The sequence below is a fragment of the Muntiacus reevesi genome, chromosome 2, assembly GCF_963930625.1.
Source record: "Muntiacus reevesi chromosome 2, mMunRee1.1, whole genome shotgun sequence".
Taxonomy (NCBI): domain Eukaryota; kingdom Metazoa; phylum Chordata; class Mammalia; order Artiodactyla; family Cervidae; genus Muntiacus; species Muntiacus reevesi.
The window spans coordinates 8,858,046-8,885,305 of NC_089250.1; the positions used below are offsets into that span (position 1 = coordinate 8,858,046).

Sequence of the window (27,260 nt, forward strand, 5' to 3'; positions counted from 1 at the left end):
AGACCCTTCCCTGTATTTCACAGATTGACTTGGAAAGGCGCCAACAAGCCCATCTGGGGAGCTGCAGAGGAGTTAAAGGATTAATACACATACTCTCAGGGCTTCCCTCACAGCTCCGCTGATAAAGAATCTGCCTGCAATGCAGGAGACCCTGGTTCGATTCCTGGGTCGGTAAGGTCCCCTGGAGAAGGGATAGGCTACCCACTCCAGTATTCTTGGGCTTCCCTCATGGCTCAGCTGGTAAAGATCCTCCTGCATTGAGGGAGACCTGGGTTGGGAACATCCCTTGGAGAAGGGAAAGGCTACCCACTCCAGTGTTCTGACCTGGAGAATTTTATATAGTCCAGGGTGTCGCAGAGTCTGATGTGAATGAGCGACTTTCACTTTTCAGGAGACCAGCAGGGGGCATTGCCTTTTGTAGTCAAGACAGTTTTTTAAGAAAGGTCCACAGGCTTTATACTTTATCACCAATTCTATTTACAGTGCTTTAAAAACTTTTGTTGTTGTTAAGTCACCTTATTTTTTTATTTCTCTCATCACAAGATGATTCTGCTTTTAACAAGAAGCAACAAAAGAGACAGAGGAGAATCCAATCTAACAATGAAAACCATCAACCGGTTTTCTTCTCTGGACACTTTTAGGCCTTATCCTTTGTAACACCTTCTAACAGGTCTTATCTGAAAAGAAGGGTGAAAAGAAACTTTCCATGATTAGGAAAAGACGAGAATTGAAGATCCTGAAAAGTGTAATAGGGAATGAAAATATAGTAACAGGAAAAGAAAAGTAATTCTCTATTGGCCAAAACATTATTTTCTGTGACCTGTTCACATTTTCTTGTGGACAGTTTTTTTATTGCTTCCTCATATCCACTCTTTTAGTAAAAGAATACTCTGATCAGCTATGAACCAGCATATACTGAGGAAACCATCTCTTGATTGTAACTTTTTTTTATTAGGTACTAAATGTATCCTCTGAAATAATTGTAATGGTTTTTAATTTGTCCCTTTAATTTTAGGGGAAAAGTTTTTTTTTTTTTTTTTTTTTTTAAGTCATTTCTTCCCTGGGAAGGCTAGAACCAATAACTAGAGTTGTAATTTCTTTTTCACTATAAACCCAATCAATTTGAATTCATTTTCTCCTAAATTAAAAAATAAGCTGAGGCCAGCAGAAAGCCATAATTGGGTCACTGATTAAATGTCAGACATCTGCTTGCCTTGTAGACTTGAGGGCTAACCAATTGAAAACAAAAATAGAATCATTAGTTGATAACGTGACAGCGTGTGTGTGAGGTGAGGGTAGAGCTGTTGCGTTCACAGCTGGACAGAACCATGTATTTATCTGACTCCATCGTCTATGAAGATAAATGAATGGGAAGGTGTAACACATTGGATTGTGCCAGAAGTTTTTCTCCAAACGTCTGAGTCCTGCAGATATGTGTGTTAAAGAACAAACCTGTGGGTTAAAGAACAAAAGAGCAGTGAGCACACAGCTTAGATCTAGACATCTGAGAAAGGAGGATACACCCGCAAGGGAGCAGCTAGGAGGAAAACTGGGATACCGTGCACACAACAGCTTGTCATCCTGGCCTGAGGACTGACGACCCAGCTGGGTCAATGGAGAATGCTGGGGATAGTTGTTCTGGTAGAATTGTAGGGAGCCTGATCAAAGTGGGCTAGAGAGAGATCTGGAAGAGAAGAAATGGAAGCCATAAATACAGGCAACTCTTTCAAAGAGCTCTGTTCTAAAGAGGTGTGGAGAGATGGGGCATAGTTCACAGGAAAAGAATGACATCAATGAGGATGGACAGAGCGAGTGAGGAGGACAAGTAAGAGGAAGGCTTCGCTGTGGTGGACTGAATTCTCCTAATAACACAACAGTGTGTACGCCTTCACTTTGTTTTCTTAGCATATGAGCAAATTATTCTTTAGTCTCCTTTCCCTGCATCAACATATGCCTTAATTTCTACCAAAAAGCCTTGGCTCCTGACCATAGATTAGTTATTACCACAAGTTTTAAGTGACCGTTACATTTCTTCTTTAAACTGCATATTTACCAACAGGTAATGCCACAGGGGTAGAGAACTTTGCATTCAGGAAAACATGTTTTTTTCAAAAAACTGTAGCCCAAGCTCTGTTTACTGATCCCTGTACTCATGAGGGGTGTCTGTCTGATGTCGGTCTGATTCTCCCGAAGGTCATTTTAGGACTCAGTAGACCAGCAAAACTGTCCTCAAAGCTGGCTTTCAGTCTTCAGTTACCAGGGGGAGGAAGTAAGACGTGTTCCCTTTCAGCTGTCATTCCAGGAGCGTCCCTCTCAGATCCTTGACATTTATGGGGAAAAATTATACCCCAAACCTGTATGGCAGGATGGCAGTAAATCTAATGAGAGCATGAGAGTTCATCTGAGAAGAATGGAAATCTTTCCTCCCCTTTTCTACATGACCTTGGCTAAGGTTCTTGGTTATCATCTTTCGGCTCAGTGGCCCTTCTTTGAATTTGAAGGTGGCAGTATTAGTCACCAGAAATATTTTCAAAAGGTGTTCTGCACATTAAAGGTTCTAATTATCCTTTTTCAAGCTAGCATCAGTGCTGATTATGAAACACTTTTATAATCCTAACTGGGCTGAATTTTTTTTCTATGCAGTCCTTTAAATTATCCTTCTGCAGAGGTGAATCTTTTCCAAAGCTCTTAATTCTGTGCACAGAAAGGGAAATATGACTGCTTATTCACGAATGCTACTGAACAAAAACTATATTTATTTCATGTTCAGGCTGTAAATATCATAAATTTATGGGAGATGATTTCTTAAGAAATAACCAGTGTATGCTCTGAAATGACTGGCAGTTCTATTATAAGGACTTTTGAACAAGGTTTGAGGCAGAAGCTCCCAGAGAAGAATTTATGCACTTTGCCAACTCTAAAGATGTTCTGGGGCAAAATGTTAGAAATTTACTTGTTCTCAACATGCCATGAGAGTCATGATGGAACTTTGGATGTTTCTGTTTATAAAATAGGCATCTTTAGAGTCATCTATTTGGTGATTAGCTGTAATATGTTTTTTTTTTTTCCCCTAATTAAGGAAACTCTATCCAACCAGCTTCCCCACAGAATCTTCTGAAAACTAGTTTTCACTCTCAAAAGTAAAAATGATCAGTTTCAACCAAGCTTCAGTGAAATGGCCCAGTTAATAAATTAAACTTAATCACCCCAAAATAAATTTTGAGTTGCTTGGCTGTTCATAAAATTGTGATTCCTTTGCTGATGGTGCACAAACACGTCTCTGCATTTTGCCAAATTTCATTCTTTTAAATTCTATACAACATTGAATCCCTCCCTTTTCTTCTCCTTGCTTTAAAATAATCCCAAACTGCCCTAACCCAGGGCTTTAATTGATAGAACCAACCACCCAGCAGGTCACCTTTGTATTTAACACAGTGGCTGATTGAAAAATCAACACATCATTAGAGATGCAATTTTTGTTTTGATTAGCATATCAGTCATAGATTTGCTGTCCTAGAACTGGCCAGCTTAATCAGCTCTTTGATTTGGATCACTCTGGACTGTGGAGAGTGAGAAGCATTCCTGCAAGAGTCTTCACTGAGAGGTTCCTCTTCCTATTTATTACACCCTTTTGTCAACAATGGGACAAAAAGTCAGGCATGTCCTAATTATTGCCTGTTAAAAACAGATGTTTATATAAAGCCATGACTTCTGTTTTAACTTTCCTAAAACATGAATGGGTGAGTACAGCTGTCAAAACCATCCTGTTCGTTGCTTAGTAGGTTCGTCCCTAGAGCAGTCATGGTGAGGTTGTATGTTTCCTCTCTCCATGTTGAATCTTTCCACTGAGCTTTGCTTAGATGTTAAGGGAAAAAATTAAGCATTTCCAAAAACCCAGACACATTTTACACACATTGGTATGTCAAACCTCAAAACCCATCATATGGAAGCTTTCGGCCGGTCTATGTTATGCCTTGTAACCTGCATGCATGAGACCTTCATCAGCTTGCCAGGAGCGTATCCACATCCCTAAATGCACATTCTTGGTGTTGGCTTGTACTTAGCTTTCTGGAGAGCATTGCAGTGATGTATACACGAGCTTATACAGTTTTTCTTCAAAAGCCTACTGTCTTTTCATTCACAAACCTTGTGGAATGGTGTAGGAATTATCTTGCAAATGTTTGTGGATTTGCTAGCCAAAATCTGTTACATGATCGTTTTGCTAAAAGACAAATTTCTGAACATATTTTAAGCTATACTTTCATCCTTAACCCTTCCTTGGCCTCTATTGTTTTAAAATAAATGTATTTTTAGTGTAAGTGAATATGCATCATTGTAGATAATTCATAAAATACAAAAAAGAAAAGAAACATCAAAATTTCCACAATTAAAAGAAAACTTATTAACATTTTCATATATTTTTGTAGACTTTCCTAGGTTCATATAATTAATCATTTTTATTGTCAAGTGAGAATGATTTCATAACACATTTTAGGGAAATTTTCTGTTACTTGATTTATCCTCTTGCAGTGTGTGTTTGGCTTGTGCAATATATCTGAAAAGTACATAAAATACTTCTAAACAGGTCAAAGAACAATTATAAATACTCCTTGTAAACATCATCATTGGCAAAAATAGCAGAAACACAGAAACCTGTTTACATTATCACCGTAAGGGTAAACACTCTTATGACTTTTGTTATAATAATTTTCTACATGTACCTCTGTAAAAGCTTATTTTTCATGGTTTTGAACCTTATGTAAATAGAATTATGATTTTATGTTTTCTTTTTCCAAATTGCTCCTTTTGTTCAAGCCTATTTGTAAGGTTCATTAAAGTTGTTGAATCTATACATCGTCTATCTTTAACGTTGAAGTTTACTAAAAAGTCCTCTCTTACTCCTTGCTACCTTTTTCATGAAGCAGATGTCTGTATGTATATAGGTCTAATGCTAGGTTGTTTAATGGAATTCTTTTGTCAATATATCTTTGTTTTTACATATGAAGGTACAGATTTTCTTTTAAATTCAGTTTAAATTATGGGAAATTATCCTAGAATGTGTTTCATTGAATGAGTTTGCCATCATATCTGCATTCATCTTACTCTTAACGGGAATTTGGGATTATTCCAGTTTAGGGCTCTTGTACTGATATGGTGAATAATTCTGCATGTGCCTCTTGGGGAATATGCAAATTTCTCCCATTACCTATGAGTGGAATTGCTGGGTATAGATATATTACATTTTACTAGGTGGCTCAGTGGTAAAATATCTGCTTGCCAATGCAGGGGACACAGGAAATGCGGGTTCAATCCCTGGATCAGGAAGATCCTCTGGAGAAGGGAATGGCAACCCACTCCAGTATTCTTGCCTGAAAAATCCAATGAACAGAGGAGCCTGGTGGGCTACCATAGGTTTGCAAGGAGTCAGACCCGAATGAGCACACACACACAAATAATGCTAAACTGTTTCCCAAGAACTTATGCCAGCTGACACCTCCAACCCAGTTCCGTGTTCTCACCAATATTCGCTATTATCAAATTTTTAAAAATATATTGAGAAGCTAATTGTTGTATAATTTTACTTTACAATATCATTAACTTGCAGTTCTCTAATGACTAATGAGTTTGAGCATATTTCTATATCATCATGTGTTAGTCACTTGAATTTCCTTTCTGTGAAACATATCTTCAGGTCTTTTATCCTTCCCCCCACCCTCATTGTGCTAATTGATATTTCATATGATATTTCTTATTGATTTCTGGGAGTTCTTTCTTTATTCTGAATATTAGTCCTTTATCCCCACTCTAAGGTCATGAGGATATCATCCCAAATCATTTCTCTAAAAACTTTGTGGTCTTGTTTTTTCTCATTGACATGTTTAATAGATCTACTACTATCAAATATGAGCTAGAGATACAATTTTATTTCTTTTCTAGAAGGACATTCAGTTGCCTCCTTGAAATTTACTAAGGAATCCATTATTTGCTCCTTGCCACTTTTGTCATGTGGCAGACACCTATGAATGTGTAGGACTGATGCTAGGATCGCTATTTGAATTTTCCTGTCAATATCACTTTGCCTTTGTTTTCACATACGAAGGTACAGATTTCCTTTTAAATGCAGTTTAAATTGTGACAAATCATCCTAGAACCACTTACCACAGTTTGTCTAGCCTTCTCTAAGATATGAACAGAAGCAGTGGCAAAATGAAAACTTCAGAAAAAGTTTACTAAATTGTTGAACTAACCACTGGGCGAATTCTTCCTCAGGAGATAAAATTTCAGTGAACTGGTCTCCCTTTCTCAGCCTTCCATTGGCCTAGGCCCTCATGCAGTTGTGTTTCCAATGTGATGCTGTGAGAATATCTTTGCTATCACCTTGATAAAGGCACTTCCCCACTCACTGGATCTGTGAGCAACTTGTCCTCTATATATCCTCTTAATCAGTACATTTAAACAGTTAAGGGGTGTGGCTGCCTATTGCAAAATAAGACTCCCTGACTTTTCACTTTCAACTTTAATGACTCTAACTGCAGATGTACAACTGGGAATAAAAGAAAAAAAGGTAAAAATAAGAACAGCTGCTTAGTATAGTTTTACACCCATTATCTAGGTTATGATGTATAGGGAAATAGCAAAAGATAATTAAAACCAGCTTCAGGATAAAAGTTGCTTGAAGGTATCTCAAGTTCATCACTGCATTCCCAATGTCTGGAGCAGTATCTGTACACAAAAGAGGCTTAATTTTACAAAATATGTTCTTATTCAGATTTCCAGAGATCTCTTCTACAAAACTCTAGTGTCTAGCAAACTCAGAAGAGACTAGTATTTTTATGTTTCTTTTCCTATCTCTATGGCATGCCTGATAAGTAAAGAAATCTCAAAAGATACTATAATCTAACTCTTTGCTTTCCATCCTATTTTCTTTTATAGCTAAGGAAAATTTTCTTAAATCTGATGGGTTAGTGAAGTTAACATTCTCATGCTCACACCTCTAGGTGGGAAAATTTAACAATAAAAACAAGGATATTGATGACAATACCAGTTCTTAGCATTTGTCTAGTCCTCAATATGTGCCAACATGGACTTAGATTCTTTACATGAAACATCTCCATCCACAGCAATCCTATGGAGTAGGCACTTTCTTTCTCTCCATTTTACAGATGATGGGACAGAGGCAAGAAGAGATTGAATGACTTATCCTGGGTCATCAAATCATTGAGAACAACCTAGAGATAATACCCTGATAGGCTAGTGCTAGACTGCATGCTCTCAGTAACTCTTCTGTATTGTATGTAGGCATGCTAATTCCAATTCACCCTCAACCATGTGCATTGCATAGACATAAACACACTAATAGTTATGATAATTAGGACTTGAACTAGGGGAGAGATATCATTTTGTTTCCATTATCTGGATTTCTGTCTTATTTCCTTGTTGTTGTTTGTTGTTCAGTCGTGTCAGACTCTTTGCAACCCCAAGGACTGCAGCATGCCAGGCCTCCCTGTCCCTCACCATCTCCTGAAGCTTGCCCAAGTTCAAGTCCATTGTATCGGTGATGCCATCCAGTCATTTCATCCACTGATCCCCTCTTCTTCTTCTGCCCTCAATCTTTCCCAGCATCAGGGACTTTAGGTGACAAAATGCTGAAGTTTCAGCTTCAGTGTCAGTCCTTCCAATGAATATACAGGGTTGATTTCCCTTAAAACTGACTCGTTTGATCTACTTGATGTCCAAGGGACTCTCAGGAGTCTTATCCAGAACCACAATTCAAAGGCATCAATTCTTTGGTGCTCTTCCTTCTTTACAATCCAGCTCTCACAACCGTACATGACCACTGGGAAGGACCATAGCCTTGATTCTACAGATCTTTGTCTGCAGAGTAATGTCTCTGCTTTTCAACACACTGTCTAGGTTTGTCATAGCTTTCCTGCCAAGAAGCAATTGTCTTCTGATTTCATGGCTGCAGTCACCATCCACAGTGATTTTAGAGCCCCCAAAGAGGAAATCTGTCACTATTTCCACCTTTTCCCCTTCTATTTGACTTGAAGTAATGGGACCAGATGCCATGATCTTGTTTTTTTAATATTTAGTTATAAGCCAACTCTTTCACTCTCCTCCTTCACCCTCATCAGGAGGCTCTTTAGTTCCTCTTTGCTTTCTGCCACTAGAGTGATATCATCCACATATCTGAGGTTGTCTTATTTCCTTACTAGAATTCAAATTCTGTCACCTTGAGACTTTAGGGACAACCGTAGATCAAAAGGAGATCCACGTATGACAACCATTAAAGGCCATTAGGTGTTGAATAGGACATAGGTTTCAAGGAGCATTGTCGAGTCAGGAAAATACAAGTACCAAGAATTACGTACTAAGACATTTGTGTTAGAGGAGAGTTGTCTACAGATCACTGCAGAAACACATGGGAGGAGTATTTAACTCTGATGTGAGGGAGAGAGAGGAGCAGGAATGTCAGGCAAACTTTGCAGGGTGTGTTTTGGAGGATGAAAGGGACTTTGACCTGTGAGAAAGTAGAATATTAGTGTCAGTGCTCTTTGCAAAGGTGCCAAGCCCTGGCAGAGGTTGGCATGCTGCATGAGGTTGGCAGGGGTGCGTTAGAGGAATGATCGAAGACAGAAGTGCAAGCTGGAAGGTCCAGGGTCTGTGTAAGAGTCAGCAAATTGGAGATCTATGGAACTTAAAGTCATATTCCAAGCTTCAGACAGCCCTCCAACTATCCAGCTAGGTCGCCATAACTGATGAAGGTCAACAAGCCAGAGACAAGGAGAGGTTACATAATTCATCCTGGGTCACCCTGTTAGTAAGCTTCATGTGATTAAAATAAATTTGCTAGGAAATAGATGAGGCATTAGGAAAGATAGTGGACTCTGTGTGAGGTGTTTTTCTGATACTTATTTTGTTCCCTGAAAGTAGAGTGAGTAATCGTGATACCTTCAGAAAATAAAATAAAAATTATCTTCACAGGATGCCATGAACCTATTTCCTGTCCCTCCAATATTATTTCTTGTTTCTCTTATTATTATTCCTAGGATATGTCTCTCTGTAAGAATTCCCTTTAATTAATGGACTGTACTGACATACCTTTGCAAGTGTTTTCTTTAATACACACATACCCTTTTCTGGGTGTGATTCAAATAAATATATTCAGTTCCACTCATTTTTCATAATGTTCTTGGTTAGGGTGGCAAAATAGCTCAAATCTGGGAAAATATACCAATCATTATCTTGAATTGCAGCAACAATAAAAGTGAGTTTTAACTGAACAATTTGAGATTTTAATTGAAATATTTGTGCACAGAAGCCCATGGTGTCACCACTAATGAGTAATGTATTTGTTTGTCTGACTCATAATGAATGTGATAAAATTGTTTTAATAAAGATAAATTGGTTTTAATAAAAGCTGAAATGCCTTTAATTTCGTTTAACAGAAGCCACTGCTTAGGTGGTTTTTCTGGAAGATATGAGGAAGTTGATTCTTTCAGAGTTTCCATGCCAGAGTTTAACACTTTCCATGAGAAATCAGAAGGGGACTGTCAACATGCTCTATTTCATGTGGAGCAGTTTTAATTTTTGGTAATCAGCTCAATAAATGGAATTGACTGCTTTAGGCCTGGGGCAATGACATTCTGCTCCAGTATCTGCCACTGGCTACGTTATCGCTCATTCTGTTTCTGTTGGAAAGAATTGGTGAAAGGTTTTACTGTAAGTTTCTATTTTCTATGTTTAGTTAGATGTACTTGTTTTATCACTTAAGGGAGTTACATAATGTAAGGAACAAACTGACTACTCAAACCTTATCTCTGCTCTTTTGAAGTCATTTTGACCTCAGCCCCATAGTTAGAGGACAAATCAATGTAGACCATACATATACTCTCCCATGTTGCCCAAGGAGTGCCCCCAAATCCCCTCATTTATTTAATATGTCTTTATCTGACACTTACTACCTTCTCTTAACCATGTAAAACTCTTGAGTGGATGTTGTAAGGATTACGGTGCCATGGTAGAAAGACAGGGGCCTGGCTGTAGGGTACCTAACCATTCAGTAGCTGAGACTTGTCTGGGCATGGCCTTACTAGCATGGGAGGTGAGTGCAATTGTCCAATGGTTAGCGCACTCTGGTAGTACTCTTCTTGGGAATTGCGATGAGGATTGACATTTTCCAGTCCCATGGCCACTTCTGGGCCTTCCAGATTTGCTGACGTAATGATTGCAACATCCTGATGGCATCATCCCTTAGCGTTTTGAATAGTTCCACTGGAATTCTGTTGTATCCACTAGCTTTATTAACAGCAGTGCTTCCTAAGGCCCACTTGACCTCACTATCCAGAATGTCTGGCTCTGGCTGGCTGACTACACCATTGTTGCAATCTGGTTCATTTAGATCTTTCTCATAGTTCTGTGTATTCTCTGCATCTCTTCTTGATCTCTTCAGTGTCTACTAGGTCTCTATCGTTTATGTCCTTTATAGTGCCCATCTTTGGGCAAACTGTTCCCTTGATATCTCCAGTTTTCCTGAAGAGATCTCTAGTCTTTTCCCTTCTATTGTTTTCTTCTAGTTTATACACTGTTCACTGAAGGCCTTGTCTCTCTGTGCTGTTCTTAGGAAATCTGCATTTAGTTGGATACACCTTTCCCTTTCTCCCTTGCTTTTCACTTCTTTTCTTTCTTTAACTGTTTATAAGCCCCCTCAGATAACTACTTTGCCTTCTTGCTTTTCTTTTTCTTTGGGATGGTTTTGTTCACTGCCTCCTGTACAATATTATGGACCTCTGTCCATAGTTCTTCAGGCACTCTGTCTACCAGATCTCATCCCTTGAATCTATTCTTTACCTCCACTGCATCTTCATAGGGGATCTGATTTAAGCCATACCTGGCTGGCCTAGTAGTTGTCCTGACTTTCTTTAGTTTAAGCCTGAATTTTGATATGAGAACCTGGTGATCTGAGCCACAGTCAGCTCTAGGTCTTGTTTTTGCTGACTACACAGCTTCTCCATCTTTGGCTACAAAAAATGTAATCAGTTTGTCTTTGGTATTGGCCATTTGGTGATGTCCATGTGTAAAGTCATCTCTTGTGTTGTTGAAAGAGTATTTGCTATGACCAATGCATTTCTTGGCAGAATTCAGTTAGCTGTTGTCCTGCTTCACTTTCTTCTCCAAGGCCAAACTTGACTTTTACTACTGGTATCTCTTGATTTCCTACTTTTGCATTACAATCCCCAATGATGAACAGAACATCTTTTTTTTTTTTTTTTTTTTTTTTTTGCTGTTAGTCCCAGAAGGTCTTCTAGGTCTTCATACAACTGGTTAACTTCAGCTTCTTTGGTGTTGGTGGCAGGGACATAGACTTGGATTACTCTAATGTTGAATGACTTGCCTTGAAAACGAACTGAGATCATTCTGTCATTTTTGAGGTTGCATCCAGGTACCTGCATTTTGGACCCTTTTGTTGATTATAAGAGCTACTCTATTTCTTCTATGGGATTCTTGCCCACAGTAATAGACATAGGGGTTATCTCAATTAAATTCACCCATTTCGGTTCATTTTAGTTCACCAGTTCCTAAGATGTTGATATTTGTTCTTAACATCTCCTGCTTGACCACATCCAATTTATCTTCATTAGCAGACCTAACATTCCAGGTTCCTAGGCAATACTGTTCTTTGCAGCATCTGATTTTACTTTTATCACCAGACACATTCACAGCAGGACATTGTTTCTGCTTTGGCCCAGCTACTTCATTCCTTCTGGGTCTGTTAATAGTTCTCCTCCCCTCTTCCCCAGTAGCGTATTGGACACCTTTGGACCTGAGGGGCTCAACTTTTGGTGTCATGTATTTATGTCCTTTTATACAGTCATGAGGTTCTCATGGCAATTATACTGGGATGGTTTGCCATTCCCTCCTCCAGTGGATCACATTTGTCAGAACTCCATCTGTCTTGGGTGGCCCTACATGGCATGGCCCATAGCTTCATCAAGTTACACAAATCCCTTTGCCATGACGAGGCAGTGATCCATGAAGGGGCCCACATCCATAGTCAGATAGGAATTCAAAGGAATCTAAGGCAAGTTCTTACGTATGGCATAATTAATTGTAAAGAGCATTAGGAAGAGGCACTTGCAGGTTACCAGTACAAATAGAATCGCTATTTCTCAGCATTGAGGTGATCTGGTGAGGCTTCTTGAAGTTGTCAAAATTTGAATTGAGCATTGCTAAACCCAGGTGTGTAAACTCGAAAGAGATGAAACTCCTGGTTAAGAATAGAGTGTGAGCAGTGTCTTGGCAGTAGGACTACATGTGTCACAAGAACTTAGAGTAGAATAATTTGACTTATAATTTGACTGAAACAGAAAAATTAGATAGGTAAATGGGGAATAGATGCAATTTTAAGGTTACAGATTAGTGGGTGGAAGTTAAAAATGTTTTACTTCAGGAATGGAAGTCATGTAAGGTTTTTGAGTCAAAGCTAGTATTTTTAAGAAAACTAATTTTTGTTTTAAATGCAGGATGAATTAAAATAAAAGTTGAGTGACAAGAGTTTTAATAACCAAGACCTGAATAAATCAGGCTACTGGCAGAAGCAATAGGAGAAAGAAGCATAGAACTTCGGTGAAGGAAGTACTGATTAGCCTTGGTTATTGAGTGTATATGGGGGTGAAAATGAACGAAGAAACCGAGATTGACCCAAGCATCCAGTCCATGTTAATTGTGAAAATGAGAGAAGGTTGAATTAATTCTGAAAGATGAGTGTTTGCTTTTAGATATGTTCAACTTGAAATGATCACAGGGCATCCAAATAGAAAGTTCTAATCAATAGTTGGCATATGGGGAGAGAAATTCAAGACAGTCAGGAAATCAAGGTATGAGTCATTCATCCTCATGAAGTAATTAAACATCTAAATGCAGATGAACTTTTTGGGGAAGTGTTTCCCAACTGTACCTTGTGTTAAACATATTCAGTCAACAGTGAAACTGCAGTGAGGCACTGAGGCACGAGCGGATGCTGGTCACCTTCCTGAGTGATGAGAAACAGTGTGAACACCAGCGAAGTTCCCAGCCATGGAGCGTCACGCTCGGCATGACTGACACGCATGAGAATATTCAGTTCTGTTTAATAGCTATAAAACCAGGTCTCTCAAAAACGTCGATTTTCAGGACTTCCCAGGTGATACAGTGATTAAGACTCTACACTGGCAAAGCAGGGAATGCCAGTTAGACTCTGGTTGGGGGACTGAGATACCACATGATCTGCAGCCAAAATTAAAAAATAAAAAATAAATTTACACATTCTTGGTGTCAAGACGCCAAGACCCTATTTGAAAAAAATCAAAACAAATAGTGTATATTGACACATATATATGGAATCTAGATGAGCCTAGAGAGTAACATTGAAATATATGCATTGCCATGTGTAAAATAGATAGCCAAGCTATTTCAAAGCCTCAAGTGGTGCACTCAATATGCCAGCAAATTTGGAAAACTCAGCAGTGGCCACAGAACTGGAAAACGTCAGTTTTCATTCCAATACCAAAGAAAGGCAACAGCAAAGAATGTTCAAATTATAGTACAATTATACTCACTTCACATACCAGCAAGATTATGCTCAAAATCCTTCATGCTAGGCATCAGCAGTACATGTACCAAGAATTTCCATATGTACAAACTGAATTTAGAAAAGGCAGAGGAACCAGAGATCAAATTGACAGCATCTTCTGGATCATAGAAAAAGCAAGAGAGTTCAAGAAAAACATGGACTTCTGCTTCATTGACCACACTAAAGCTCTTGACTGTGTGGATCACAACAAACTGTGAAATATTCTTAAAGAGATGGGAATACCAGACCACCTTACCTGCCTCCTAAGAAACCTGTATGCAGGATAAGAAGCAACAGTTTGAACTGGACATGGAGTAACAGAGTGGTTCAAAATTGGGAAGAGTAGGTCAGGGCTGTATACTGTCACCTTACTTATTTAACTTATATGCAGAGTACATCATAATAAAGCTGGAAAGAATGAAGCACAAGCTGGAATCAAGATTGTTGGGAGAAATATCAACAACATCAGATATGCAGATGATACCATTTTAATGGCAGAAACTGAAGAGGAACTAAAAAGCCTCTTGATGAAGGTGAAAGAGGAGAGTGAGAAAGCTGGTTTAAAATTCAGTATTGAAAACACTAAATTCATGGCATTTGGTCCCATCACTTCATGGCAAATAGATGGGTAAAAAGTAGAAACAGTGTTTGATTTCATTTTATTAGGCTCCAAAATCACTGCAGACAGTGACTGCAGCCACAAAATTATAAGACGGTTGATCCTTGGAAGAAAAACTATGACAAACCTAGACAGTGTATTAAAAAGCAGAGACACCACTTTGCCAGTAAATTCCGTATAGTCAAAGCTGTGGTTTTTTCTGGTACGGATTTGAGAGTTGGACCATAAAGAAGGCTGAGTGCCGAAGAATTGATGCTTTCTAACTGTGGTGTTGGAGAAGACTGAGAAGTTGCTTGGACAGCAAGGAGATCCAACCAGTCCATCCTAAGGAGATCAATCCTGAATATTCATTGGAAGGGCTGATGCTGACACTGAAGCTCCAATACTTTGGCCACCTGATGTGAGGAGCCGATTCATTGGTGCTGGGAAAGACTGAGGGCAAGAGGAGAAAGGGGTGAAAGAGGATGAGATGGTTGAATGGCATCACTGACTCAATGGACACAAACTTGGGCAAATTCCAGGAGATAGTGAAGAACAGGGGAGTCTTGCGTGCCACAGTTCATGAACTTGCGAAGAGTTGAACATGACTTAATGACTGAACAGCAACAGGTAGGAAGTTGCTGTATGTCACAGGGAGCTCAGACTGGGGCTCTGTGATGGCCTAGAGGGGTAGGCCAGGGGGCCAGGGGCCAGGGAGGGAGGTCCAAGGAGGGCATATATGAATACCTATGATGGAGTCAAGTTGTACAGCAGAAGCCAATACAACATGTAAAGCAATTAGCCCCCAATTTAAAATAAATTTTTCAAAAAGTCGATTTTTATGGAAGAGAAGTGGCATTGCTATTAAAATATTTCTAAAAGTACTCTAAGTGTTTTAAGGACATAAATCATTCACAAAGACTGATAACTTATTGCAGGCAATGTACCCGTGGTAACCATTGTACCTCAATACCTTGGATGAGAACCTTTGCTTTAAGGAGTGGGTGGTTAGGGGGAGAGTGAAGGGACTCAGAAGTGAACCTTGGGGAATGGACCCATGTAACGGATGGGAAAGTAGCCAGTAGATTAAATGAATCAAGGACTGGATGGTAGACACAGAGAGACAGGTAAATAGAAGTCAGTAACTAGAGATTATACAATGTAGGGACCAGCAAGAGAGCCAGCTAGGGCAATGCCACTGAAGCCAAGGGAAGAAAAAATTAAAAGGACAAGTTCCACAGCATTTAATGATACGGAAAGATTGGATAAATGAAGTCAGAGAATCAAAAGCTCATCAGTAAACTTTTTAAATAGGCAGTTCAGCAAAGTAAAGAGGAGTCAAGGTATAATATTCATGAGGCTATGAAAAACAACACTGATAGGAAAAAATAAGGCACAAAATGACTCAAAGCTTTGTCTTTTACAACTGTTAATAAACCAATGTTAATTTGGGAAATATGGGAAAGAGGGACAAAGATACTCAGGAAGATTGATAAGGTATAATTGGGAGGGTGTACAGAATCCCAGAAGCTGAGGCAAACCCTGTAGATCCACCTAACGCATGTCAGGTCCTAAGACTTCAGTTAGAAATAAATGCTTTGGAAAAAAAAAAAAAGAAAAGAAATAAACGCTTTGGTGGGGAACAGACCCACTCACCCTGGTGTTAAATGGAGAAGGCTCAGCCAAAGTTGTTTATGGTGTTACTTTTTGCAATCATTTTGGTACCTGCCTGAAGGGTACATTGCATATAGGTGAAATTTGTGGCAGAGATACTGGTTGAAAGATTAATGCAAATCTAGGCCAAAAATGATAAGAGTTTTGAGTTATGGTCGTAGCTATGTGGTTGGAGAAAACTGAACTCATAAGATATTGAGGATTAATGTGGCTTTATTACAAACTGAGAATGAGGGTGAGAGACTCGTTGAAAGGAGGTCTCCATCAATATATATTATGGGTACTTAACCTGTAATCAGTCTCACAAGAGAAGGAGTGGATTTGCCTGTGTTGAAGGCAAGGTTATGAATTAAGTTTTGATGATGTTGAGTCAGAAGTGTTTTTAAAATAAACACTAAGTTGGAGATGCCCTGTCAGAAGCATAAATATTAATTTGGAGTTAAGGAGGTTCAAGTCTGGATCTGGAAGTCATCAAATTATAAGTTCAATCTCTAGCCAGAGAGAACATTACCCAGTGATAACAGAGCCAGGGTCAGATGACATTTCGTGGGCAGGAGACACAGAGGAGGTACAGAGATGCAAAAAAGAAGCCGGCAGAAATCAGTAGTCTCTTAGAAGCCAAGAAGCCACAAGTTTCAGAGCAAAGACCCAGAAATATTAGGTAAATTGGATCTACACAGTATTCACTGAAGTTATTAAGGACATTTTCAGTCCTGCACTGACTATGAAGGCTAGATTGCAAAGAGATGAAGAGGAGTAAAAGTGAATATTAAAACATTAGCATAGATGCCTCTGGGAAAGAAAGTACCAGAAGCCTATTAAACAACTAGGAAGTCCCAGTGGACACTGGATAGCAGGACTGGGATAAGTCTGTGTTATCCTTTAGCAACAAAATATAGAATGAAAACTAGAAAACTGCATGATGAATATGTTATATGGGTAGAAAATGGCATGAAGGAAAGGCAGAAGCTGTTTGGAGGAAGTTGAAGGCAGGCTTGGAAATACGAAGTTGTCCTTCCCCTTTGCCTTCAAGGACAGAAGTAAAGTTGGCATGATAATGACATTATATTTCAAGAGCTGAGAATGCTGCCTGGCACATAGTAAACATTCATTTTCTCTATTAGTCAAGATATGCAAACTGTTGTAAACAAGTTCATAATTCCAGCAGCTTATCATAACAAGGTTTATTTCCCCTCCAAGTCATAGTCTAATGTAGGACTGAGATGGGGCTGAGCTTCATGAAATCATTCAGGGTCTCAAGGTCTTTCCAAGCTAGTGCTCTGCCCTCCCCAGCATCTTGGAACCACCCAGTGAATCCTCTGTGACCAGCTGTCAGACGAAAGAAAGAGGACATGGAAGAATGTGGGGGGAATAATTAAGGCTTAGAAATGCTATATGTGTTCTTTGTCTGTTGGCCAGAAATGAGTCACATGATTCCTTCTAACAGGGAAAGGCTGAGAAATGTTTAACCATGGGCTCTGGAGGAAAAGAACCATTTTTGGTAAAACCAGAAGTGGTTTCTGTAACTGCTTTTATGATTACTATTACTTTTACCTACAGCAAAGTCTTAGCCAACATAATTCCCACAGAGTGGAAAATGGTTTGATGAACAGTAGGGGTAAGAAAGATAGACATGAACATGCTAAAAGCAAACTTGAGGAAGCTGAAGAAGAAGCACGTATCCTGAGGAGAATAGCAAATGCTAGGATGGGATAGGAGAATGTTGCAATCCCAAACTTACACTTCTGCTGCAGACCTCCTCTGCATGTCTGACTCATAGCCAACTGCTACGTTTCCTTTCCATGTGGGTTTTTAGAGGTATCTCAATTTAAACACAGCCAAAACTAAACTGATCTTCACAGCCCCTCCAGAATTCATTCTCAGTTCAGTTCAGTCACTCAGTCGTGTCTGACTCTTTGTGACCCCATGGACTGCAGCACGCCAAGCTTCACCAACTCCCGGAGCTTACTCAAATTCATGTCCATCAAGTCAGTGATGCCATACAACCATCTCATCCTCTATCACCCCCTTCTCCTCCTGCCTTCAGTCTTTCCCAACATTAGGGTCTTTTCCAATAAGTCAGTTTTTCGCATCAGGTGACCAAAGTATTGGAGTTTCAGCTTCAGCATCAGTCCTTCCAATGAATATTCAGGACTGATTTCTTTAGGATGGACTAGTTGGATCTCCTTGCAGTCCAAGGGACTCACAAGAGTCTTCTCCAATACCACAGTTCAAAAGCATCAATTCTTCATCGCTCAGCTTTCTTTATAGTTCAACTCTCACATCCATACATGACTACTGGAAAAACCATAGCTTTTACTAGATGAACCTTTGTTGGCAAAGTAATATCTCTGCTTTTTAATATGCTGTCTAGGCTGGTCATAACTTTTCTTCCAAGGAGCAAGAGTCATTTAATTTCATGGCTGCAATTACCACCTGCACTGACGGAGCCCCCCAAAAAGAAGTCTGTCATTGTTTCCACTGTTTCCCCATCTATTTGCCATGAAATGATGGGACCACATGCCATAATCTTAGTTTTCTGGTTGTTGGGTTTTAAGCAAACTTTTTCACTCTCCTCCTTCACTTTCATCAGGAAGCTCTTTAGTTCTTCACTTTCTGCCATAATGGTGGTGTCATCTGCATATCTGAGGTTATTGATATTTCTCCTGGCAGTCTTGATTCCAGCTTGTGCTTCATCCAGCCTGGCATTTCACATGATGTACCCTGCTTAGAAATTAAATAAGGGTGACAATATACAGCTTTGACCTACTCCTTTTCCAATTTGGAACCAGTCTGTTGTTCCATGTCCAATTCTTAACTATTGCTTCTTGACCTGAATGCAGATTTTTCAGAAGGCAGGTAAAGTGGTCCGTTATTCCCATCTCTTGAAGAATTTTCCACAGTTTTTTTGTGATCTATACAATCAAAGACTTTGGTGTAATCAGTAGAACAGAAGTAGGTATTTTTCTGGAACTCTCTTGCTTTTTTGATGATCCAGCAGATGTTGGCGGTTTGATCTCTGGTTTCTCTGTCTTTTCTAAATACAGCTTGAACATCTGCTTTTCTGGGCACCTGATGTCCTCTGCTAGTGATCAGAAGTTGTTTTGTGAAGTTTGCTCAGCGTTCAATTGTTCTTTCCATGAATTTGTAGGAGAGAAAGTGATCTCCCCATCCTATTCCTCTGCCATCTTGGCTCCTCCCCCCAGCTCGAACATCTGGAATTTCACAGTTCCACGTACTGTTGAAGCCTGGCTTGGAGAATTTTGAGCACTACTTTGCTAGTGTGTGAGATGAGTGCAATTATGCAGTAGTTTGAGCATTCTTTGGCATTGCCTTTCTTTGGGATTAGAATGAAAACTGACCTTTTCCAGTCCTGTGGTCACTGCTGAGTTTTCCAAATTTGCTGGCATATTAAATCAGCAGTTTAACAGCATCATCTTTTAGGATTTGAAATAGCTCAACTGGAATTCCATCACCTCCACCAGGTTTGTTCGCAGTGATGCTTCCTAAGGCCCACCTGACTTCACATTCCAGGGTGTCTGGCTGTAGGTGAGTGATCACACCATCATGACTATTGGGTCGTGAAGATCCTTTTTGTATAGTTCTGTGCAGTCTTGCCACCTCTTCTTAATATCTTCTACTTCTGTTAGGTCCACAGCATTTCTGTCCTTTATTATGGCCATCTTTGCATGAAGTATTCCTTTGGTATCTCTGATTTTCTTGAAGAGATCTAGTCTTTCCCATTGTATTATTTTCCTCTATTTCTTTGCGTTGATCATTGAGGAAGGCTTCTTTATGTGTTCTGTTCTTTGGAACTCTGCATTTAGATGGGTATATCTTTCCTTTTCGTCTTTGCTATTAGCTTCTCTTCATTTTACCTAGTGCCTTAATAAAAAAAAAAATCAATTTGATGGTAACACCTTTCTCCCCAATATTGAAATTACAATTCTTGGAATCATTCTTTTTTCTAAATGTTACTTTAAAAATCATTTATTTGTTTTTTTTGTTGAAGTAGAGTTGATTCCCCTGGTAGCTCAGACAACTCAGACCTGGGTTTGATCCCTGAGTCAGGAAGATCCCCTGGATAAGGAAATGACAATCCACTTCAGTATTCTTGCCTGGAGAATTCCACAGACAGAGGAGCTTGACTGATTACAGTACATAAGGTCGTAAAGACTCGGACACGACTGAGTGACTAACACTAACAGCTACTAACATCTAATAGTTGGTTTACAATATCATGTAAGTTTTAGATATACGGTATAGTAATTCAGTGTGTATATGTGTGTTTATATATATATATATTCAGATTGTTTTATATTATGGGTTATTACATAATGTTGAGTATAGTTCCTTCTACTAGATGGTAGGTCCTTGTTGGTTATCTGTTTTATACAAAGTAATGTGCTAGTTCCAGCCTCCCAATTTATCCCTCCTCCACTCCACCTTTCCTCTTTGGTATCCTTAAGTTTGTTTTCTGTGTCTGTGAGTCCCTGTTTTGGAAATAAGTTCATTTGTATCTTTTCTTTTTTAGATTCCACATATAAGTGGTATCATGTGGTATTTGTCTTTCTCTGTCTGGCTTACTTCACTTGGTATAATAATTTCTAGGTCCATCCGTGGTGCTGCAAATGGCATTAGTTCATTTTTATGGCCGAGTAATATTCATTATTATTATTTATTGTTCATTCGTATTTATTATCCATTCGTCTGTCAATGGGCGTTTAGGTCGATCCCATGTCTTGGCTGTTGTCAATAGCGCTGCTGTGAACACTGAGATGTGTGTACCATTTCGAGTTAGTTTTCTCCAGATACATGCCCAGAAGTGGGTTTGCAGGAGTCGTTTCTGACTCTCATATTGAGCCGTCGGTCAAACAGGAAATCCTGTTGACTCACCCTTTGCCATCCATTTCTAATTGCTCACACCGCGCCCCTCCCTGCGGCCAGACTGTCCTGTGCTACCATTGTTTCTCGCCTCGGCCAGCTCTTTCCCGGCCTCCTTCCATCAAGTGATCACGCCACGCCTCTGCTCAGGGCTCCTCAGTGGCCCCCACCTCACCCAGAAGAACTGCATCTGTGCCGACAATGGCCTGCATGACTCTCAGATCTGAAATCCTGCTGCCTCCTGTCGGCATTCTGCCTCAAATTCCGGCCTCCTTGCTGTTCCTCACATATATTAGACACATCCCTGCTTTGGATTCCTGGTTCTGGGTGTCTTCACAGCATGAAACCTCTGTTCTGTGTATTCACATGGGTAACCTTCTCACCTCCTTCAAATCTTTGTTCACATGTCACCTTTTGCAGTCTTCCCCTGGGGGCCATACCTAAGAAAGCAACACACCGCCCTGATGACTCTCTCATTCCCTTGGCCTGTTCCATGCTGCATCCACCATCAGTACTCTCACCCTGAAGCATAATATGTAAGTTACCTGTTCATCATGTCTGTTGTTGAGTTGGCCTTCCACCCCCACAATACAGTCTTAAACTCCATGAAGTCAGGAGTCTTTGCCTTTTTGTTCACCTATATATCCTATGTGCCTCGACTAGCACCTGGCCCATCTGTCTCCATAAATACTTGTTGAATGAATGAATGAGTTAATGAATTGATTGGTTGATTTTGCCTTGAGCTTCCATACCTCCTACATTACCTGACAAGAGGTAATTTACTTCTGCACTTTGCAATGATTGTGATGATAGTGATCTGGGACCAAGACTACAGATGGCAACTTGACTTTGATTCCTTTGATAAGAAATAAATTTTCTTCATGAATTACTGATTTATGCTCTTCAGGTTAGCAGTATAAGTATCCTCTGTGTTTCAAATGATGTCTGAAAATTTACAGGCTGGCAAATGGTTGGGAGTGGAGAGAATGCATCACTTCCAGCTACACTGATTTTCTGTCTCTGACTCATGTGAAAAACCCTTAATTGAGTATTTATTCTTATGCTGCAAGATCCCCAAAATCTCAACTGCCATTAGGCTGTCTACGGAAGCAAAATGAAATGGAGAATTAAGGCAATTATCAGGATGATATGAACCATAGAAAACATGTTTGCCTCAATCTGGATGTTTCTGGAGAACTTATTTTTGACTTAAATTATCTGAGTGAGCCCCACTTCAGTTTCCATTTCATTTTTCACAGATAGATAGTAATTTAGACTAGACATGGAACAGCCCATAATGTGGGGAATCAGTGTAAGAAGAAACTCACCATCCCAGATGTGTTTGGCTGTTTCTTCTATTTTTACTAAACTTTGTTGCTAAAGGAAAGAGAAAAGAAAGAATAAAGAATTCTTGAAAATTAAAAACTGATTTACTGAAGGTGGGCTTTGACACCTGCCTACCTTTTGATCTTAACTAAAACAACTCTTCAATCTTAATTTATTTCAGCTCCTTGTTTAGGCATTAACTTTAGATCCATCTTTTCAAAGCCAAGAGGTAAATAAAACAGGATCTTAATCATCCTATTCACTCCAATGCAAACATAGATACAGTTGGCAGAAGTTGGAGCTGTTTCTGTTTTACAAGAAGGAGATACAGTTGGCAGAAGTGGGAGCTGTTTCTGTTTTACAAGAAGGCCGGCTCCCTAGGGTATGCAGCTGGGTGATAATGAGGAATTTGCAGGTATCCCCGTACGTCGCTCTCGTGCACTTATTAAGTGCTTTGTCATGTCAAATTATATTTGTTTGATATTTTTGCTCTTTTCCCCCCCAAATAAATTTCCCAATAAGACTGTTACCTTCAGAATTTCATATTTAAACCACCCCACCAACAAGAACAACTTTATTGACGAGCCAAGACAGACCCTTTGCAAAGTTGTTGAAATGTTGTACCTGCTGAGAAACCAGACCCTCTGTGCTTAGCCAGACCACCCTCTTCCCCACATATGAGCATTTCAGCAGACGAGAGACCCCCCCAAGGGTCCCAGCTGATCTCAGCTGTGCACATGTGACCTCAATTATTCACTGATCTCAAATGCTCTCCTTGGTTTGCCATTGGACTGTGAATTAATCAGAAGAAGTTAAAATTGGAAAAAGAGATTAAACATTTTCAAAATGTGATCCAAATAAGCAGGGAGATTAAATCTATTTTAATGAAGCATCAGAAGAGAGATTACTGAGACGCAAAATCATCCCCCACATCTATGCTTGGTCGTCAGGACCTCACTTATTCATTTTGACTTTTAAGGTCCCACCTAATTTCATCCTAATCTACTTTCCCCTATTCTCTCACATCCTTCTCCATTATGAGATTTCTTTTTATTTTATTGAAAACATTTTCTCCAGCATCATTGGGATATAGTTGACATTTACCACTGTGTGATTTTGAAGTGTAGAACCTGTTGATTTGTTATACTTCTATAAAATGCTATAAAATGACTACACCGTAGTGTTAACTAACACCTCCACCATATCAGAGGGAAGCCCACATCACAGAATTACCATTTCTTTTTGGTGATGAAAGCATTTACTGTCTGCCCTTTTAGCAATTTCTGAGTATATAATACAATATTCTTAAATATTATCCCTATTCTATATATTATGTTACAGAACATACTCATCTTATAACTGGAAATCTGTATTCTTTGAACACCATTACCCATTTTCTCAACCTTCTACTACCTAGTAACCACCACTTCTATTCTGTTTCTACAAGTTCAACTGTTTCAGATTCCACATATAAGTGATATCACACAGTATTTGTCTGACATTTTACTTCATGTAATGCCCTTAAGTTTCATTCATGTGGTCACAAATGGCGTGGTTTCTTTCTTTCTCGTGGTGGAATAATATTCTATTGTATTATATAATGCATCTTTATCCATTCTTCCATTAAGGGATACTTGCATTATAGCCATAACTTGGCTATTATGTATAATGCCTCAGTAAACATGGGAGTGCAGATATTTCTTTGAGTTATGTTTTCATTTCCTTCTAGTATGTACCCAGAAGTAGGATTGCTGGATCATGCAATTATTCTGTTTAATTTTTTTAATAACCTGCATACTGTTTTCCAAGCTGCTGCTCCCTTTGTCCTGTGGAATAGGGTGCTTTTAATTTTGTTGATTTCCTTTGCTTTGCAGATGCTTTTTAGTTTAATATAGTCCCATTTGTTTAATTTTGCTTTTGTCAACTTTTCCTTTGGTGTCAAATTAAAAAAAAAAAAAAAAAAAGTCATTGCCAAGATAGAGCTTTTGATCTTAGCTCCTTTTGATCAAGGAGCTTACCACCTATTCTTTTTTCTACGAGTTTTATGGCTTCAGGTTTACATTTAATTCTTTAATCTGTTTTGAGTTATTTTTATATATGATGTAAATTGGGGTTCAGCTTCATTCTTTGACATATAAATATCCAGTTTCTCCAACACCATTTACTGAATAGACTAGCCTTTCCCCATTGAATATTTTTCTCTCCTTTGTCATATATATACATATGCATTTTTTTTTTCTGCTTCTTCATTCCATTATATCTTTTGTGTCTGTTTTTAGGCCAGTACCATATTGTTTTGATTACTGTAGCTTTGTGATGTAGTTTGAAATCAGGAAGTATGATGCCTCTAGCTTTCTTCTTCTTTCTTTGGCTATTTAACAACTTTTGTGTCACCATACAAATTTGAGGAGTTTTTTTATATTTCTCTGAAAAATACTTTTGGAATTTTAATAGGAGTTGCATTAAATGTGTAGATATCTTTGAGTATTATGGATTTTTAGCAATATTAATAAATCCATCCCATCAACACAGAATATTTATTTGTATCTTTCTCATTTTTGTCATCCATGTCTTAAAGTTCTCAGTGAATAGATCCTTCATTTCCTTAGTTAAATTCATTTTTTAATTTATCTTTTTGAGGTTATTGGAACAAGAATTGCTTTCTTAGTGTTTGTTTCTGATATATTGTTTTTAATCAGAAACACAACAGATTTTTCATACTTGCTTTGTATCCTGAAATGTTACTGAATTTTTGATTAGCGGTAAAAAAAATTTGATAAAGTCTTCAAGGTTTTTCATTTATGTCTTCTTCAAAGAGTGACAGTTTCGATTCTTGCTTTCTGATTTGAATGCCTTATATTTCTTTTTCTTATCTAATTACTCTGGATAAGTCTTCCAGTACTACACTGAAACATTGAATGGGGCTTCCAAGGTGGATCAGTGGTAAAGAAGCTACCTGCCAATGCAGGAGATGCAGGTTCAATCCCTCAGTCAGGAAGATCCCTGGGGGAGGAAATGTCAACCTACTCCAATATTCTGGCCTGGAAATTCATGGACAGAGGAGTCTACCAGACTATAGTCCACAAGTTCACAAAGAGTTGGACATGACTGAGTGACTAAGCAAGCTACATTAAATGGGAAAACTGAATGCTGGCAATCTTTGCCTCAATCCTAATGTTAGAAGGAAACCTTGTCACCACTGAGTATGATGTTAGCTGTGGACTTGTCATATATGACCTTTATTATGTTGAGATGTTTCCTCTATATCCAGTTTGTTAAGAGTTTTTATCATGAAAATATATTGGATATTGCCAAATGTTTTTCTGTATCTATTGAGATGATCATATGATTTTTATCCTTCATTTTGTTAATATATACTATATTGATTAATTTGTGAATGTTGAGCAATACTTAATACATCCTTGGAATATATCTCACTTGTCATGGGATTATAGTTATTTTTAATACTTTTGACTTTTACCTTTCCTACAAACTTATTTACTCACTACTATTACAAATCTAGTGTTCTGAATTTATATATTTATATATTCTAGTTATTTTTATACATTAATATGGATTTTTTGTTGCTAATTAGCATCCTTTGATTTTACATTGAAATTCTTTTAAATTTCTTACAAGGCCAGTCTTTTAAACTTCTCATGAAGCCAATTTAGTGGTAATGGGCTTTCAAATGATCTCTTCTTCAACCTAAAGGACAACTTTTCCAGGTAGAGTATTCTTAGTTGGCCGTTGTTTTCTTTTCTTTCAGAACAGCGTACTTTGTGTGTGTGTGCATGTGCACTCTTCACTTGACTGTATTTCACAGATACTGTGTTTTTGTTTTGTTTTGTTTTGTTTTACAAATCGAAGGTTTGTGGTAACCCTGCAGGGAGCAAGTCTATCAGAACCATTTTTTCCAACAACATTATCTCACTTCTTTTCTCTCTGTCACTCTTTGATAATTCTATCAATATTTCAGACTGTTTAAAAATTACTACTGTATTTGTCATGGTGATCTGTGATTAGTGATCTTTGATATTACTACCATGACTCAGTGAGGGCTCAGAGAATGGTTAGAATATTTTAGAAATAGTATATTTTAAGGTATAGATAATTTTGTCATATATAATGCTATTACACACTTAATAGGCTATAGCATTGCATAAACATAACTTTTATATGCACTAGGAAACCTAAAATTTCATGTGACTTACTTTATTATGATACATGCTTTATTCTGATGTTCTGAAATCAGACTTGCCGTATCTCCAAAGTATGTCTATACTTCAAAGATATTATACAACTCCCTCTGGCTTCCAAATTCTGGTTGAAAAAATCTTCCAGTAGTTTTATGGGATTCTCTTGTACATAGCAAGTTGTTTTTCTCTTGTTGCTTTTAAGACTCCTTCCTAGTTATTATCATTCAACAATCCAGTATTATTGTGTCTCAGCATGAGTTTCTTTGGGTTCTTTCTGTTTTGTGATTCCCCAGGCTTCCTGGATCCCCAGGCTTCCTGGATCTGAATATCTGTTTCTGAAGTTTTTAGCCATTATTATTTTGCATAAGCCTTCTGTCCCTTTTTCTCTCTGTCTTCTCCTTTTGGAACTCCTATAAATATTTACTAGTCCTCTTGACGGTTTCTCATTAGTCCCTTCAGGTATCTCCACTCTTCTTCATTCTTTTTTCTTATTGCTTCTCTGATTAGATGAATTCCAATGTGCTCTCATTAAATTCACTGACTGGTTCTTTCCTCCACTGACTCTTGTCCCCTGCTGAACCCTTCTATTGAGTTTTTCAGTTAAACTATATTCTTCAGTTCTCTCACTTCTCTTTGTACTATCTCGTTCTCACCTTATTCGTGGATTGTTCTTCTGTTCCCTGTATCTTTGTGACCATTATTTTGAACTCTCAGATAAATCATTTAGCTCCGTTTCATTAAAATCTGTTTTTGGAGTTTTAGGGTTTTTTGGTTTGGTTTTGTTTTAAGCATATTCTTCTGTATGTTGGTTTCTGTGCGTTAGAGAAAGCAGCCACCTCTCCCAGTCTTGATACAGTGTCTTGTGTTGGAGATGAAGTTTATCAATCGGCCTGTTCTGGTTGCCTTTTAAACCTTTGTGATAGCTCAAATCTTCACCTTTTGTCCTTAGTGACTCCCCAGTAGTTGA

The 27,260-nt window shown here is 38.6% G+C and overlaps 1 protein-coding gene across 1 annotated transcript in view; it reads left to right on the forward strand.

Annotated features, from left to right (window-relative positions):
* MACROD2 (mono-ADP ribosylhydrolase 2) overlaps positions 1-27,260 on the forward strand; it is a 2,149,518-nt gene that overhangs the window by 1,772,361 nt on the left and 349,897 nt on the right. The gene's annotated exons all lie outside the window — the stretch shown is intronic.